This window comes from Panthera onca, chromosome C1, assembly GCF_046562875.1.
Source record: "Panthera onca isolate mPanOnc1 chromosome C1, mPanOnc1 haplotype 2, whole genome shotgun sequence".
Taxonomy (NCBI): Eukaryota; Metazoa; Chordata; class Mammalia; order Carnivora; family Felidae; genus Panthera; species Panthera onca.
In genome coordinates, this window is record NC_138346.1 from 23,566,466 (window position 1) to 23,582,429 (window position 15,964).

The following is a 15,964-nucleotide window of genomic DNA, read 5'->3' on the forward strand; positions in this document are numbered from 1 at the left end:
CCCACAGCTAACATCATCCTCAATGGGGAAAAACTGAGAGCTTTCCCCCTGAGATCAGGAACATGACAGGGATGTCCACTCTCACCGCTGTTGTTTAACATAGTGTTGGAAGTTCTAGCATCAGGAATCAGACAACAAAAGGAAATCAAAGACATCAAAATTGGAAAAGATGAAGTCAAGCTTTCACTTTTTGCAGATGACATGATATTATACATGGAGAACCCGATAGACTCCACCAAAAGTCTGCTAGAACTGATACATGAATTCAGCAAAGTCGCAGGATACAAAATCAATGTACAGAAATCAGTTGCATTCTTATACACTAACAATGAAGCAACAGAAAGACAAATAAAGAAACTGATCCCATTCACAATTGCAACAAGAAGCATAAAATTCTTAGGAATAAATCTAACCAAAGATGTACAAGATCTGTATGCTGAAAACTAGAGAAAGCTTACGAAGGAAATTGAAGAAGATATAAAGAAATGGAAAAACATTCCATGCTCATGGATCGGAAGAATAAATATTGTCAAATGTCAATAGTACCAAAGCTATCTACACATTCAATGCAATCCCAATCAAAATTGCACCAGCATTCTTCTCGAAGCTAGAACAAGCAATCCTAAAATTCACATGGAACCACAAAAGGCCCCGAATAGCCAAAGTAATTTTGAAGAAGACCAAAGCAGGAGGCATCACAATCCCAGACTTTAGCCTCTACTACAAAGCTGTAATCATCAAGACAGCATGTATTGGTACAAAAACAGACACATAGACCAATGGAATAGAGTAGAAACCCCAGAACTAGACCCACAAATGTATGGCCACCTCATCTTTGACAAAGCAGGAAAGAATATCCAATGGAAAAAAGACAGTCTCTTTAACAAATGGTGCTGGGAGAACTGGACAGCAACATGCAGAAGGTTGAAAGTAGACCACTTTCTCACACCATTCACAAAAGTAAACTCAAAATGGATAAAGGACCTGAATGTGAGACAGGAAACCATCAAAATCCTAGAGGAGAATGCAGGAAAAGACCTCTCTGACCTCAGCCATAGCAATCTCTTACTCGACACATCCCCAAAGGCAAGGGAATTAAAAGCAAAAATGAACTACTGGGACCTTATGAAGATAAAAAGCTTCTGCACAGCAAAGGAAACAACCAACAAAACTAAAAGGCAACAAACAGAATGGGAAAAGATATTTGCAAATGACATATCGGACAAAGGGCTAGTATCCAAAATCTATAAACAAACTCCACACCTGAAAAACAAATAATCCAGTGAAGAAATGGGCAGAAAACATGAATAGACACTTCTCTAAAGAAGACATCCGGATGGCCAACAGGCACATGAAAAGATGTTCAACGTCGCTCCTTATCAGGAAAATACAAATCAAAACCACACTCAGATATCACCTCACGCCAGTCAGAGTAGCCAAAATGAACAAATCAGGAGACTATAGATGCTGGAGAGGATGTGGAGAAACAGGAACCCTCTTGCACTGTTGGTGGGAATGCAAATTGGTGCAGCCACTCTGGAAAGCAGTGTGGAGGTTCCTCAGAAAATTAAAAATAGACCTACGCTATGACCCAGCAATAGCACTGCTAGGAATTTACCCAAGGGATACACGAGTACTGATGCATAGGGGCACTTGTACCCCAATGTTCATAGCAGCACTCTCAACAATAGCTAAATTGTGGAAAGAGCCTAAATGTCCATCAAGTGATGAATGGATAAAGAAATTGTGGTGTATATACACAACGGAGTACTACGTGGCAATGAGAAAGAATGAAATATGGCCCTTTGTAGCAACATGGATGGAACTGGAGAGTGTTATGCTAAGTGAAATAAGCCATACAGACAGACAGATACCATATGTTTTCACTCTTATGTGGATCCTGAGAAACTAACAGAAATTCATGGGGGTGGGGAAGGAAAAAAAAAGAGGTTAGAGAGGGAGAGAGCCAAAGCATAAGAGACTCTTAAAAACTGAGAACAAACTGAGGGTTGATGGGGGATGGGAGGGTGGGGAGGGTGGGTGATGGGTATTGAGGAGGGCATCTTTTTGGATGAGCACTGGGTGTTGTTTGGAAACCAATTTGACAATAAATTTCATATATTGAAAAAAATAAAATAAAATAAAGTAAACTTTAAAAAAATAATAAAATAAAATAAAATAAAGTAAAATAAAGACTGTATCAGGAGATGAAGAAGGGCATTAAATCATAATTAAGGGGTCTATCCACCAAGAAGACCTAATAATCGTAAAAATTTATTGCACCAAATGTGAAAGCACACAAATATATAAATCAATTAATCACAAACATAAAGGAACTCATTGATAGTAATACCATAATGGTAGAAGACTTCAACACCCCACTCATAGCAATGGACAGATCATCTAATCAAAAAATCAACAAGGAAACAATGACTTTGAATGACACACTGGACTAGATGGACTTAACAGATATATTCAGAACATTTCATCCTAAAGCAGAAGAATACACATTCTTCTCCAGTGCACATGAAATGCTCTCCAGAATAGATCACATACTGCAACAGAAATAAACCTTCAACAAGTACAAAAAGACCGAGATCATACTGTGCATATTTTCAGACCACAATGCTATGAAACTCAAAATCAACCACAAGAAAAAATTTGGAAAGGTAACAAATATTTGGAGACTGAAGAACATCCTCCTAAAGAATGAATGGACTAACCAAGAAGTTAAAGAGGAAATTAAAAAGTATATGGAAGCCCATGAAAATGGTAACACCACAACCCAAAACCTCTGGGATGCAGCAAAGGTGGTCATAAGAGGAAGTATATAGCAATCCAGGCCTTCCTAAAGAAGGAAGAAAGATCTCAGATACACAACCTAACCTTATGCCTTAAAGAGCTGGAAAAGGAACAGCAAATAAAACCCCAAACCAGCAATAGACAGGAAATAATAAAGATTGTAGCAGAAATTAATGCTATCGAAACAAAAAAAAAATAGTAGAACAGATCAGTGAAACCAGAAGCTGGTTCTTTGAAAGAATAAACAAAACTGATAAACCACTAGCCAGTGACAGTTTGATCAAAAACAAAAAGGAAAGGACCCAAATTAGTAAAATCAAGAATGAAAGAAGAATGATCACAACCAACCAACACAGCAGAAATAAAAACAATAATAAGAGACTATTACGAGCAATTATATGCCAATAAAATGAGCAATCTGGAATAAATGAGCAAATTCCTAGAAACATTTACACTACCAAAACTTAAACAAGAAGAAATAGAAAATTTGAACAGACCCATAACCTGTAAGGATATCAAATTAGTTATCAAAAATCTGCCAAAAAACAAGAGTCCAGGGCCAGATGGATTTCCAGGGGAATTCTACCAAAAATTTAAGGAAGAGTTAACACCTATTCTCTTAAAGCTGTTCCAAAAAATAGAAATGGAAGGAAAACTTCTAAACTCTTTCTATGAAGCCAGCATGACCTTGATTCCAAAACCAGAGACCCCACTAAAAAGGAAAACTATAGACCAATTTTCCTGATGAACATGGATGCAAAAATTCTCAACAAGATATTAGCCAACTGGATCCTACAATACATTAAAAAAATTATTCACCATAACCAAGTGGGATTTATACCTGAGATGCAGGGCTGGTTCAATAGCCGCAGAACAATTAACGTGATTCATCACATCAATAAAAGAAAGGGCAAGAACCATATGATCCTCTCATTAGATGCAGAGAAAGCATTCAACAAAATACAGCATCCTTTCTTGATAAAAACCATCAAGAAAGTAGGGATAGAAGCAGTATACCTTGAGATCATAAAAGCCATATATGAATGACCCAATGCTAATATCATCCTCAATGGGGAAAAACTGAGAGCTTTCCCCCTAAGGTCAGGAACAAGACAGGGATGTCCACTCTTGCCACTGTTATTTAACATAGTATTGGAAGTCTTAGCCTCAGCAATCAGACAACACAAAGAAATAAAGGCATCAAATCGGCCAGGAAGAGGTAAAACTTTCACTCTTCGCAAATGACATGATGCTCTTTTTGGAAAACCCTAAATATTCCACCAAAAAACTGCTAGAACTGATTCACGAATTCAGCAAAGTTGCAGGATATAAAATCAACGCACAGAAATAGGTTGCATTCCTATACACCAGCAATGAAGCAACATAAAGAGAAATCAAGGAATCAATCCCATTTATAGTTGCACCAAAAACCATAAAATACCTAGGAATAAATCTAACTAAAGAAGTGAAAAATCTGGACACTGAAAACTGTAGAAAGCTTATTAAAGAAATTGAAGAAGACACAAAATTGAAAAAAGATTCCATACTCCTGGATAGGAAGAACAAATACTGTTAAAATGTTGACACTACTCAAAGCAATCTACATATTCAATGCAATCCCTATCAAAATAACACCAGCATTCTTCACAGAGCTAGAACAAATATTCCTAAAATTTGTATGGAACCAGAAAAGACCCCGAATAGCCAAAGCAATCTTGAAAAAGAAAACCAAAGCAGGAGGCATCACAATCCCAGACTTCAAGCTATACCTCAAAGCTGTAATCATCAAGACAGTATGTTACTGGCACAAGAACAGACACTCAGATCAACGGAACAGAATAGAGAACCCAGAAATGGACCCACAAATGTATGGCCAACTAATCTTTGACAAAGCATGAAATAATAACCAATGGAATAAAGACAGTCTCTTCAGCAAGTGGTGCTGGGAAAACTGGACAGCAACATGCAGAAAAATGAACCTGGACCACTTTCTTACACCATACACAAAAATAAACTCAAAATGGATGAAAGACCTCAATGTAAGACAGGAAGCCATCAAAATGCTTGAGGAGAAAGCAGGCAAAAACCTCTTTGATCTTGGCCACAGCAACTTCTTACTCAACACTTCTCCTGAGGCAAGGGAAACAAAAGCAAAAATGAACTACTGGGATCTCATCAAAATAAAAAGCTTCTGCACAGCAAAGGAAACAATCAGCAAAACTAAAAGGCAACCAACAGAATGGGAGAAGATATTTGCAAATGACTTATCAGATAAAGGGTTCGTATCCAAAATCTATAAAGAACTTATCAAATTCAACACCCCCCCCAAAAAAAAAATAATCCAGTGAAGAAATGGGCAAAAGACATGAATAGACACTTCTCCAAAGAAGACATTCAGATGGCCAACCGACACATGAAAAAATGCCCAACATCACTCATCATCAGGGAAATACAAATCAAAACCACAAGGAGATACCACCTCACACCAGTCAGAATGGCTTAAATTAACAACTCAGGCAACAACAGATGTTGGCGAGGATTAGGAGAAAGAGGATCTCTTTAGTATTGTTGGTGGCAATGCAAGCTGGTGCAGCCACTCTGGAAAACAGTATCGAGGTTCTTCAAAAAACTAAAAATAGAACTACCCTACAACCCAGCAATTGCACTACTAGGGATTTATCCAAGGGATACAAGTGTGCTGTTTCAAAGGGTCACATGTACCCCCATGTTTATAGCAGCACTATCAACAATAGCCAAAGTATGGAAAGAGCCCAAATGTCCATAGAGATGGATGAATGTATAAAGAAAATGTGATATATATATATATATATATATATATATATATATATATGTATATGTATATGTATATGTATATATATATATATATATGTATATGTATATGTATATATATATGTGTGTGTGCACACATATATATATATATGCACACACACACACAATGTAACTAGAGGGTATTATGCTAAGCAAAATTAGAGAAAGACAAAAATCATATGACTTCACTCATATGAGGACTTTAAGAGACAAAACAGATGAACATAAGGGTAGGGAACAAAAATAATATAAAAACAGGGAGGCGGAAAAAACATAAGAGACTCACAAATATGGAGGACAAATAGAGAGTTACCGGAGGGGGTGTGTGAGGGGGGATGGGCTAAATGGGTAAGGGGCACTAAGGAATTTACTCCTGAAATCATTGTTGCACTATATGCTAACTAATTTGTATGTAAATTAAAATAAAATAATAAAATAAAATAACATAACATAAAATAAAATAAAATAAATGTAAATGTAAAAAGCAACTTAGCATAGTCATCAACAACTGAGAAGTTCAAAGAAAACATTGATTTTTCTGCCCCACCCTCTACTCCATAATTGGGTAAAATGTTATGAAACTAACTGCAAAACTTGGTGTTTTCTAACATAATTTCAATCATAAATTCTCTTTGCTATAAGCATAAAGTATGCACTGACTGTGCAATATTAACCAATCTTTATACCCTAATGCCCCATAATGTCTTATGAAATCATAATAGGGAGTTTTATAGATGAATTAATAGAAGAGTAAACCTTTTCAAATATAAATGTCAAATTTATGTAATGACATACATGGGATTGTTCCCAACCTTCGTGATCAAGCAGATGAACAGAGTGCATACTGTGAGTTCAAGATTCAGGCATTCTGTTTTCAAAGAAAGTGACAGGGCTGTTGTGATGGGTATTCATTCTCTGATGCCTCCAGAGGACTGAAGACAGAAAGGGCCAGATATTTGCAATAGGCTAGGCATGAAAGGTTTAACTGAGAAGAATTTTAAGTCAATTGCTCCTCCTCTTTTTCTTCAGATTGACTGAAGCCTATTGATTCCCATCATTGATTGTCTTCTGGTTCAGGATAAGATGGGAAAAGGAAAAGATATTTCATGTATCTCATTATGATCTTTGCATCCCTCACACTGTAATTTGTTATACAAGTCCAGGTAGTATGAGGATGTAATCAACCACTGCAGGGCATTTAAAATTCTAGTGAATACTAAGAATACTGATAATTTTATGCTAGCAAACAGATCTAATCCCTATTCCCCTCACCTCTACCCAAAAAGATTTCAATGAGTAAGTTGTTTTGGAGGACACTATTTACCATACCTGGCATTCAGAATATTCTTCCAACAAAACACAAGAATGGGACTTAAAGTGGGTTGTTATTCTGTTTTCAAAGCTAGAGGATCTCTTGTTTCTTGACCACACTGTGTCAAAAAGAGATTGAAAGGTAGGAATCACCATAACTCAGAGCATCTGTTTAGAATCTTGAGACGAATGCTTACATTCTTAGCTTATACTAAGCAATCCTCTCTCACACTCTATTCCAATTTTCTTCCCTATAGGGGGAAGAATAGGAAAAGTTATTCATGCATCAACCAGATATTATTGAGCATCTATTATGTATCAAATACTATGGAATAGCAGGGGAAATAAAAAGGAAAAATATCCTGGCCTCCATTAAAAAATGTATTCTAGAAGAGAGGCAGAGAATAAAAACTTCAAGAGAAATAGTGTGAAGGAGAAGACAAAACCAGAGAAAGTAGATAAGAGGTACCAGAGAACGTTTATAATATTTTGACAAGAAAGGCTTCTTTCTTCTTTCTTCTTTCTTTTCTTTTTGACAAGAAAGCTTCTCATTAAGAAGCTATCATATGGATAAGATCTAAAGTAGGCAAAGGAGGGGCGCCTGGGTGGCTCAGTCGGTTGAACGTCCGACTTCAGCTCAGGTCACGATCTCACGGTTCATGAGTTCGAGCCCCGTGTCAGGCTCTGGGCTGATGGCTCAGAGCCTGGAGCCTGCTTCCGATTCTGTGTCTCCCTTTCTCTCTGCCCCTCCCCCATTCATGCTCTGTCTCTCTCTGTCTCAAAAATAAATAAACATTAAAAATTTTTTTTAAAGTAGGCAAAGGAAAAAACAATATAGACTTTTGAGAGAATATTATTCTAGGCAGCAGATTGGCAATTGTAAAGGCCCTGATGAAGAAATTATCTGGTCTATTCTAATAAGACCAGTTATTCCTGGGGTAGAGTGAACAAGGAGTAGAGTATCATGAGATGAAGTTAGAGAGTTAACAGGGCTCTTAATCACGTAAGAGTTTGTTGGTTATTAAGGACTTTAATAACCTTTGTTTTAAGTTAAATAAAGAGCCAATGGGTTTTGTGAGCATAAAGGTAAGATCTGACTATATTTTAATGGGATTGCTTTGGCTACTCTTTTGAGGATAGACTTGGCTGAGTTTGAAGGGGAACAAAGGCATAAACAGAGAGACTAGTTAGGAGGCTATTTTAATCAGTGATATGCAGTGTTGGCTTGAAGTATAAGTGGAGATGGAGAGGAGTGGTCAGATACTGCATATAGTCTGAAGGAAGACCAATAGGTTTCCCTAATAAAATATTCATCATGGAAGAACGAGAGGACTCAAGATTTCTGAGATTTTTGAATAAAATACCTGGGCAAAAGGAGTTAGGAAACTAAATGAAATAGGAAAGAAGTAGGTCAGGGGCTTATATCTGCCATAGCAAGTTTGAAATATCTTTTAAAGATGTAAAGTAAGAAGTTGAAGTTCAGAGGAGGTATCCTGGCTGAAGATAAACATCAGAAAATCAAGAAGTTAAGAGTGGATATAATTCTAAGAGGGGGAGGAAAGAAAAATTCCAATCAGGCACTTAAAATTTTAGATGTTTATATCTTATGTGAAAAATGTATTAATCTTGAGATTTCCTCTCTGAACATTATTGAAACAACTGCTAGTTAATTAATACATGTTTGTTAATTAAAAAATAAAGATGATTGGCACATTTAAACTAAAGACGGGACGCATAACAGTTCAGATGAAAAAACTCACCAATTGCTTTAAACCCTCACTCTAATGTTACTGTAGGTATTTAACACATATGAATGTATAATCTATAAGCACAGACACAATTTTGAGATCAATAAACAAATGCCATTGTACATATATATAAAGTAATGCAACTTTTATTACTACTGTCATGATTATATCATCAAGCTATTGCTTCATTGCTTTCAGTGTCCACCTATACAAAATATTGATTGTGGAGAATATCCTAAAAAGCTGTATTAAAAATGGCTAGCTTTCTGTGAACCAAAGAAGGGAAGCTTGCTTTTAAATACAGAAAGAAAAAAAAAAGAAAAGAAAAAGATATCCCTGGTTTCCACTGCAAAATGGTAAAATGTTAAGAATATGAAACAAAAGATCTCTACATTTTTAGTCATTTATATACTTGCATAGGTTACCACATATCATTACCTAATGTAATAATAGGATATATGTGAATTACGAAAATGTGTTTCACGGTAGAAAAGTCTATTTCTTGTGGGAATTCTATTAGTAGATTACATAGCAAATTTTCTAAAAAATAGGGTGATTAATGATGTAGCTATCTGTGAAGTAAATAAAATAGAAGACATAATTCATAGTATTATTAACTAAACACTCCATTTAAGCCAAACAAAGCCATAAAAATGGATTGAAATCCTTTACACTGTATCTAACATAGCTTATCAAGATATTTAAGCTTTTTTTGTTCTTCAATGTAATAACCATCACATTTATTTTTCAAGTTGTATAGCATTAGAACAGATTCCTGAATATAAAATCATATAGTAAAAGACATACTATTAATATATGCTCATTGATTTTCAGCTTAATGTCCTTGACTGTTTTATCCCAACCAAAAATATACTTGAAAGTAAAATATTTAAGCATGTTGTGATTAAAATAGGAAAAAAAAGGAAGCCAAAACAAACCAGTCAATACACTTTGAATTAAAAGTGGCAGGAATATTTAAATAAAACTGGTCACAATTACAACACTGAGCTATGACAGAGAAGCTAGTTGGGAGTCCCAGCCAAGAGCCTTGGCAACCATGACATGACGTGACTATATCTTAATTGGGAACTGCTTTTCTGTGCCTTTGGTAGTTATACTGAATGGACTTTGAATAGGCAGAGTACATTTTATTTAGAGAATTGGAACCTGAAAGGCTACGAATAAAAATACACATGCACGCATAACTCCAGAATACAACCATCACTACTATCATTAAAAGCTGGTTTAAAAAGCAACATTCAGTTTTTTAGTCTGAAAAGTCTGAGAGAAAATAGGAATCAATCTACACTTTTAATGATGAGAACCATGTGACAGTTTGGATGGAAAAGGAAATGGGGGGGGGCTGCTGTAGTAGGGATGGGCAGAAAAATGTCCTGAGAGGACAGGGCCCTAAATGATAGGAGAGGTAACATAATCTGAATTTGACTGGAGGACTTGGAAAGATATTCAGTGAGATCTGGGATTCAAGAGATTGCCACTGAGGAGTCTAAGAGAGGGACTGGTTAATCACTCTAGTATGTGAGAAAACTGAACTAGCAACTAGAAGATGTAGTATTCACAATAAATTTAAAAGGACACACATATAGGGAAACAGAGAGGGATGCACTAAAAATACCCAGGGAAGAAAACAAAAGCCTTGAAAACTAAGATGGCAACAGCAGCACAGAAGAATTGGCATATGCACAATTTATAAATGTAGAGTCAAAGAGATGACTATGTCTCTAAAGGAAAGTGAATTTAAAAGGCAAGGGAAAGTATTAGAATAGTAAATATAAATCATTGTTCCAGTAATTTATAACAAATGTATAAAATTAAGCTGATAGTTGCAAAAGGCTCCTGGGAGGCTTCTAAGGGTCTGGGGTTTTCCTGGCCTTAATTTTCAGAATGTATGAACTCAGTGGAAACTGTTCATGCTCTTCCTTGATTTTTGCTGTAGCCAATCCTCTGGGATCAATGAATAATCAGTTTTATTATCACTTCTGCAAAGTGGCAAAATACATAAGTTTTTTAAAGAGCTGTTCTTTTAAAAAACTGCCTGCCTTGGGGCACTTGGGTGGCTCAGTCGGTTCAGTGAGCGAGCATCAGATTTCGACTCAGGTCATGAAATCATGGCTCATAGGTTTAAGTCCCACATGGAGCTTGCTGCTGTCAGCACAGAGCCCACTTTGGATATTCTTCTTCTTCTTCTTCTTCTTCTTCTTCTTCTTCTTCTTCTTCTTCTTCTTCTTCTTCTTCTTCCTTTCTCTCTCTCTCTGCTCCTTCCCCACTTTCTCTCTCAAAAACAAATAAATCTTTCTAAAAAAATAAAAAATGAAAATAAAAAATTGCCTGCTTTATTTATAGTAGGTTTTATTTTCTCTTTAAAAGCACAGTATCGGGAACTTTCCAAAACGCTTGGTGAAAAGCGGAGGAGCAGCTGCCGGGGGAGCTGCGCCCAGCAATGCGCTCCTTCTGCTCCCCCACACCGGCCTCAGCCCCTTCACGAGCTGTAGAAAACAGTGAAAGAAACTACTTACTGTGATGTTTTGTGGGTCAAACCCAATGCCACCCAGGAAGAATTGAAAAAGGCTTACAGGAAATTGGCTTTGAAGTACCACCCTGACAAGAATCCAAATGAAGGAGAGAAGTTTAAACAGATTTCTCAAGCTTTTGAAGTGCTATCTGATGTGAAGAAAAGGTAATTGTATGACAAAGGAGGAGAACAGGCAATTAAAGAAAGTGGAGAAGGTGGTGGTTTTGGCTCCCCCCATGGACATCTTTGATATGTTTTTGAGGGGAGGAAGAAGGATGCAGAGAGAAAGGAGAGGTAAAAATGTTGTGCATCAGTTCTCTGTAACCTTAGAAGATTTATATAATGGTGCAACAAGAAAACTAGCTCTGCAAAAGAATGTGATTTGCAACAAATGTGAAGGCCGAGGTGGTAAGAAAGGAGCAGTAGAATGTTGTCCCAATTGCAGAGGTACTGGAATGCAAATAAGAATTCATCAGATAGGACCTGGAATGGTTCAGCAAATTCAATCTGTGTGCATGGAGTGCCATGGCCATGGGGAACGGATCAATCCTAAAGATAGATGTTAAAGCTGCAGTGGAAGGAAGATAGTTCAAGAAAAGAAGATTCTAGAAGTTCATATTGACAAAGGCATGAAAGATGGCCAGAAGATAACATTCCATGGTGAAGGAGACCAAGAACCTGGACTGGAACCAGGAGATATTATCGTTGTTTTAGATCAGAAGGACCATGTTGTTTTTACCAGGCGAGGAGAGGATCTTTTCATGTGTATGGACATACAGCTGGTTGAAGCACTGTGTGGCTTTCAAAAGCCAGTATCTACTCTTAACAACAGAACCATTGTCATTACCTCTCATCCAGGTCAGATTGTCAAGCATGGAGATATCAAGTGGGTGCTGAATAAAGGCATGCCAATTTATTATAGACCATATGAAAAGGGTTGCCTAGTCATAGAATTTAAGGTAAACTTTCCTGAGAATGGCTTTCTCTCTCCTAATAAACTCTCTTTGCTGGAAAAACTCCTACCTGAGAGGAAGGAAGTAGAAGAGACTGATGAAATGGACCAGGTAGAACTGGTGAACTTTGATCCAAATCAGGAAAGACTGCGCCATTACAACGGAGAAGCATATGAGGATGATGAACATCACCCTCGGGTTGGTCAGACCTCTTAATGGGGCCAGTGACTAACATTGCTGGTACATGCAGTAGTGAATGAGTGAAGGACTATAATCATAGTTCACTACTTGCTACTATTTTTGTTTTAATATTCAACTATATAGTGTTTTAAAAGTTAAATGAAGAATAAAAAATATAAAAGCTCTGAAAAAAATAAAATAAAAAAATAAAAGCACAGTATCTACCATAGTTGTGAACCTCACCTCCTTATTCCCCTCTTATCACTCATTCACTCACACACACACACACACACACACACACACACACACACACACACACAAAAAAAAACAAAATTAAAGTTGATGGGCATAGATTTCAATCTATAGTCTTAAGGATTAGTAGAGATAACTGCTCACTGAAAAAATTATAACCCGCCATAGTTAAATTTAGTAGCTTAGAAAATATGAAAAATGGATAGGGGTCCAAAAAGAACAAAATTAAATAACCATGAAAGTTGCCTATTAGCTTTAATGGAAGGGGAATCACTTAAATGACTTCCTTACAATTGGAGGCATTTGCACCTGACAAATTACTAACTTTCTCCAGAGAAAAATACAAGTATTATTTGCAATCCATGGGCAAAAGAAAGCAAAAAACTCTTGGTTGAACACCAACTGTATCTTAGATTAATTTTAAAATGCATGTAGGTGTAGATCACTTAGTAAATAGAGCAGACAACTCACAGTGGATGAAGGAATGGGCTTCAAATCAGTAGTCTCAGGTGTATGTTCAAGCTCTGCCCTTACTAGCTAAGTCAATTTGAGTAATTTCTTTGTCAGGTATAAAATGACAATAATCTTATCTACTAGCACTGTTTTTTACAAAAGAGCAGATGATTAAATTAGACCATGCATGAGAAAATTCTGATACGTTCTAATACAGATTCTGAATGGACTTAATCTTTCCAAATTTTACAGGTGTAGGTACAGAAAATCCATCAATATTAATCTATAAAGTTAACTCATATAATTAATTCATTACTTAGGCACTGAGAAAAAAATGACTGAAGGGTTGTTTTGTTGTTTTTTGTTTGTTTTTAATTTTTTACTGTTCATTTTTGAGAGAGAGAGAGAGAGAGAGAAAGTGATACAGAGCACGAGTGGGGGAGGGGCAGAGAGAGAGGGAGACACAGAATCCTAAGTAGGCTCTGGGCTCTGAGCTGTCAGCACAGAGCCCAGCTTGGGGCTCGAACTCATGAATTGCAAGATCCATGACCTGAGCCAAAATTGGACACCTAACCGACTGAGCCACCGAAGCTCCCCTGTTTTGGTTTTTTAAATAAAAGAATAAAAAAGAATACAAGAGAAGTAATAAAAAAGAAGCAAACAAATATCTAACTAGTATATGTACTTACAGTTATACTAAAATTTTAACAATCAAATATGCTTTTTTAAAATATGAGAAAAAAACCCTATAACATAAAATATACTCATGGAAGAAATTTTAATTTGAGACCTGTTATGGTTGGTTGCTCCCTATTTTCTACTAAACCAGATTAAAACTCTTTGGCCACCCTTCAAGGTGTTTTACCAGCTTGTATCTTCTTTCATCTAGCCAAAATATGCTTTCTTCCAGATGAGGCAGACACATGCACTATAAACTCTGACTGATTTCTGCTCTCTTACATGCTTCTGCCATTTTTCTTCCAGGAGAATATTCTGTCCTTCTTTATCAATAGCTTCTCCCACCTTTATTCTTATCTGATGATTCCCATAATATTCTGTGGATTAATTAATTCACCATTGTCTCTGTTCCAATGAACATAAGACAGTAGGGCTACAAGGCAGATGAAGCTTTGCCTCTCACTGAGGATATGGATGATTCCAGCTGTAGAGAAGCATTCATTGCTAAACATGGACTAAGAGACAGAGAAATCAGCTGAAATCAGTACGCTAAATAAGGAAGGCTTAGGATCAGATGCAGATAATGAAATCCAGGGTTGAAAATGAGACCAGAGATCATGATATATAGAAGGTCCAACCCCAAATTAATAACCAGGATCAGGTGGATATTCAGTAATTGGCCAATTAAGGAGATGTTTACAAGAATGTTCATGGCCACATTACTTGTAATTAGTAAAAATCTGGAAATAATACCCAAAAAGCATACGAAAGAGCACTCAAATCATTTGTTATCAGGAAAAAAAAAAATGTCAAAACACAATGAGATATCAACATATATCAGTAAAATAGCTATAATGAAGAGGACTAACAATATCAATTTTTAGCACAGTTAAAAACTAGAACTCTGATACTTTGCTTGTGAGAGTATTGGAAAACAATTTAGTAGTATCTACTAAACTTGAACATATATCTCCCTTATGAATCAGCATATTTTCACCAAGACACATACATGAATGTTCATAGCAGTTTATTCATAATAACCAAAACCTAAAACAACAAACATGAATGAATGTCTTTCAACACAATTGTGGTATATTTATATAATGGACTATTATTATATTATTACTATTACTATTATTATTATACTATTACTCAAACTAAAAAAAAAATTAACTACCAAATACCTATATAACAATATGGATAAATCTCAGAAATAGTATGTTAAGTGAAAGAGACCAGGCACCACAGAGACACTATTCAATTGCTTCATTTAATGTTCATAAAGGCAAAAGTAATTTATGTTCATTGAGATAAGAATAGTATTACTCCTGGAGGGTACATAAAGAAAACTTCTGAGTGTATCAAAGTTCTATATTCCTGTTGAAAGTTGTGTTTATATGAGTGTGTGTGTGTGTGTGTGTGTCCATGTGTGAGTATGTATATACCAAGCTGCATACTTGATATATGTATACTTTACTATATGTAAAATATACCTTAATTTAAGAGACCTTGTATTTTAGAAATATATGGCAAAATATTTATAGATGAAATAATGTGTCATATATCTGCTTCAAAATTATCTCATGTGTGGGGGTAGTTGAGTGAGCATACTTGAAGCAAAATTAGCCATTTTTTACTAACTTTTAATGACTATGTGAAGCTCAGTATATTATTCTTTCTGTTTTCATTTATGTTTGAAGTATTTCAGCAACCAATAAATGAGAAACTGTATAATCACAACTACATAATAGAATCTAGATAGATTGATGGATTTGGAGATGAGAGAGTGAATACAGTGTGTACAGAAAAATATTTGTTGAATTTTGCAGAGAAGTGGAAAGTGATATTGTAGCAAGAAGAGAATGTAAGATTAAAGGACTATAGGGGCGCCTGGGTGGCTCAGTTGGTTAAGCGTCCGACTTTGCTCAGGTCATGATCTCACAGTTCATGAGTTCAAGCCCCGTGTCAGGCTCTGTGCTGACAGCTTGGAGCCTGGAGCCTGCTTCAGATTCTGTGTCTCCCTCTCTCTCTGCCCCTCACCTGCTCACACTCTGTCTCTCTCTGTCTTTCAAACATAAACATTAAAAAAATTTTTAAGGAGTATTGAGTGCATATTATAAATTTGGTGTTTTTTTTGAAGCCAATGGAGAGTAGTTGAAGAGCTATAATCAGAAAAGTCATATGATTAAAGTTTTAAGAAGAGCCATTATGTAGGTAGAGAATTC

The 15,964-nt window shown here is 36.1% G+C and overlaps 1 protein-coding gene and 1 pseudogene across 2 annotated transcripts in view; one reads left to right on the top strand and one right to left on the bottom strand.

The window, feature by feature from the left end:
• The window catches only part of SPAG16 (sperm associated antigen 16), a 1,016,466-nt gene that overhangs the window by 729,919 nt on the left and 270,583 nt on the right, over positions 1 to 15,964 (bottom strand). The window lies entirely within an intron of this gene.
• Positions 11,677 to 12,392, top strand: LOC132671949 (dnaJ homolog subfamily A member 1 pseudogene; annotated as a pseudogene).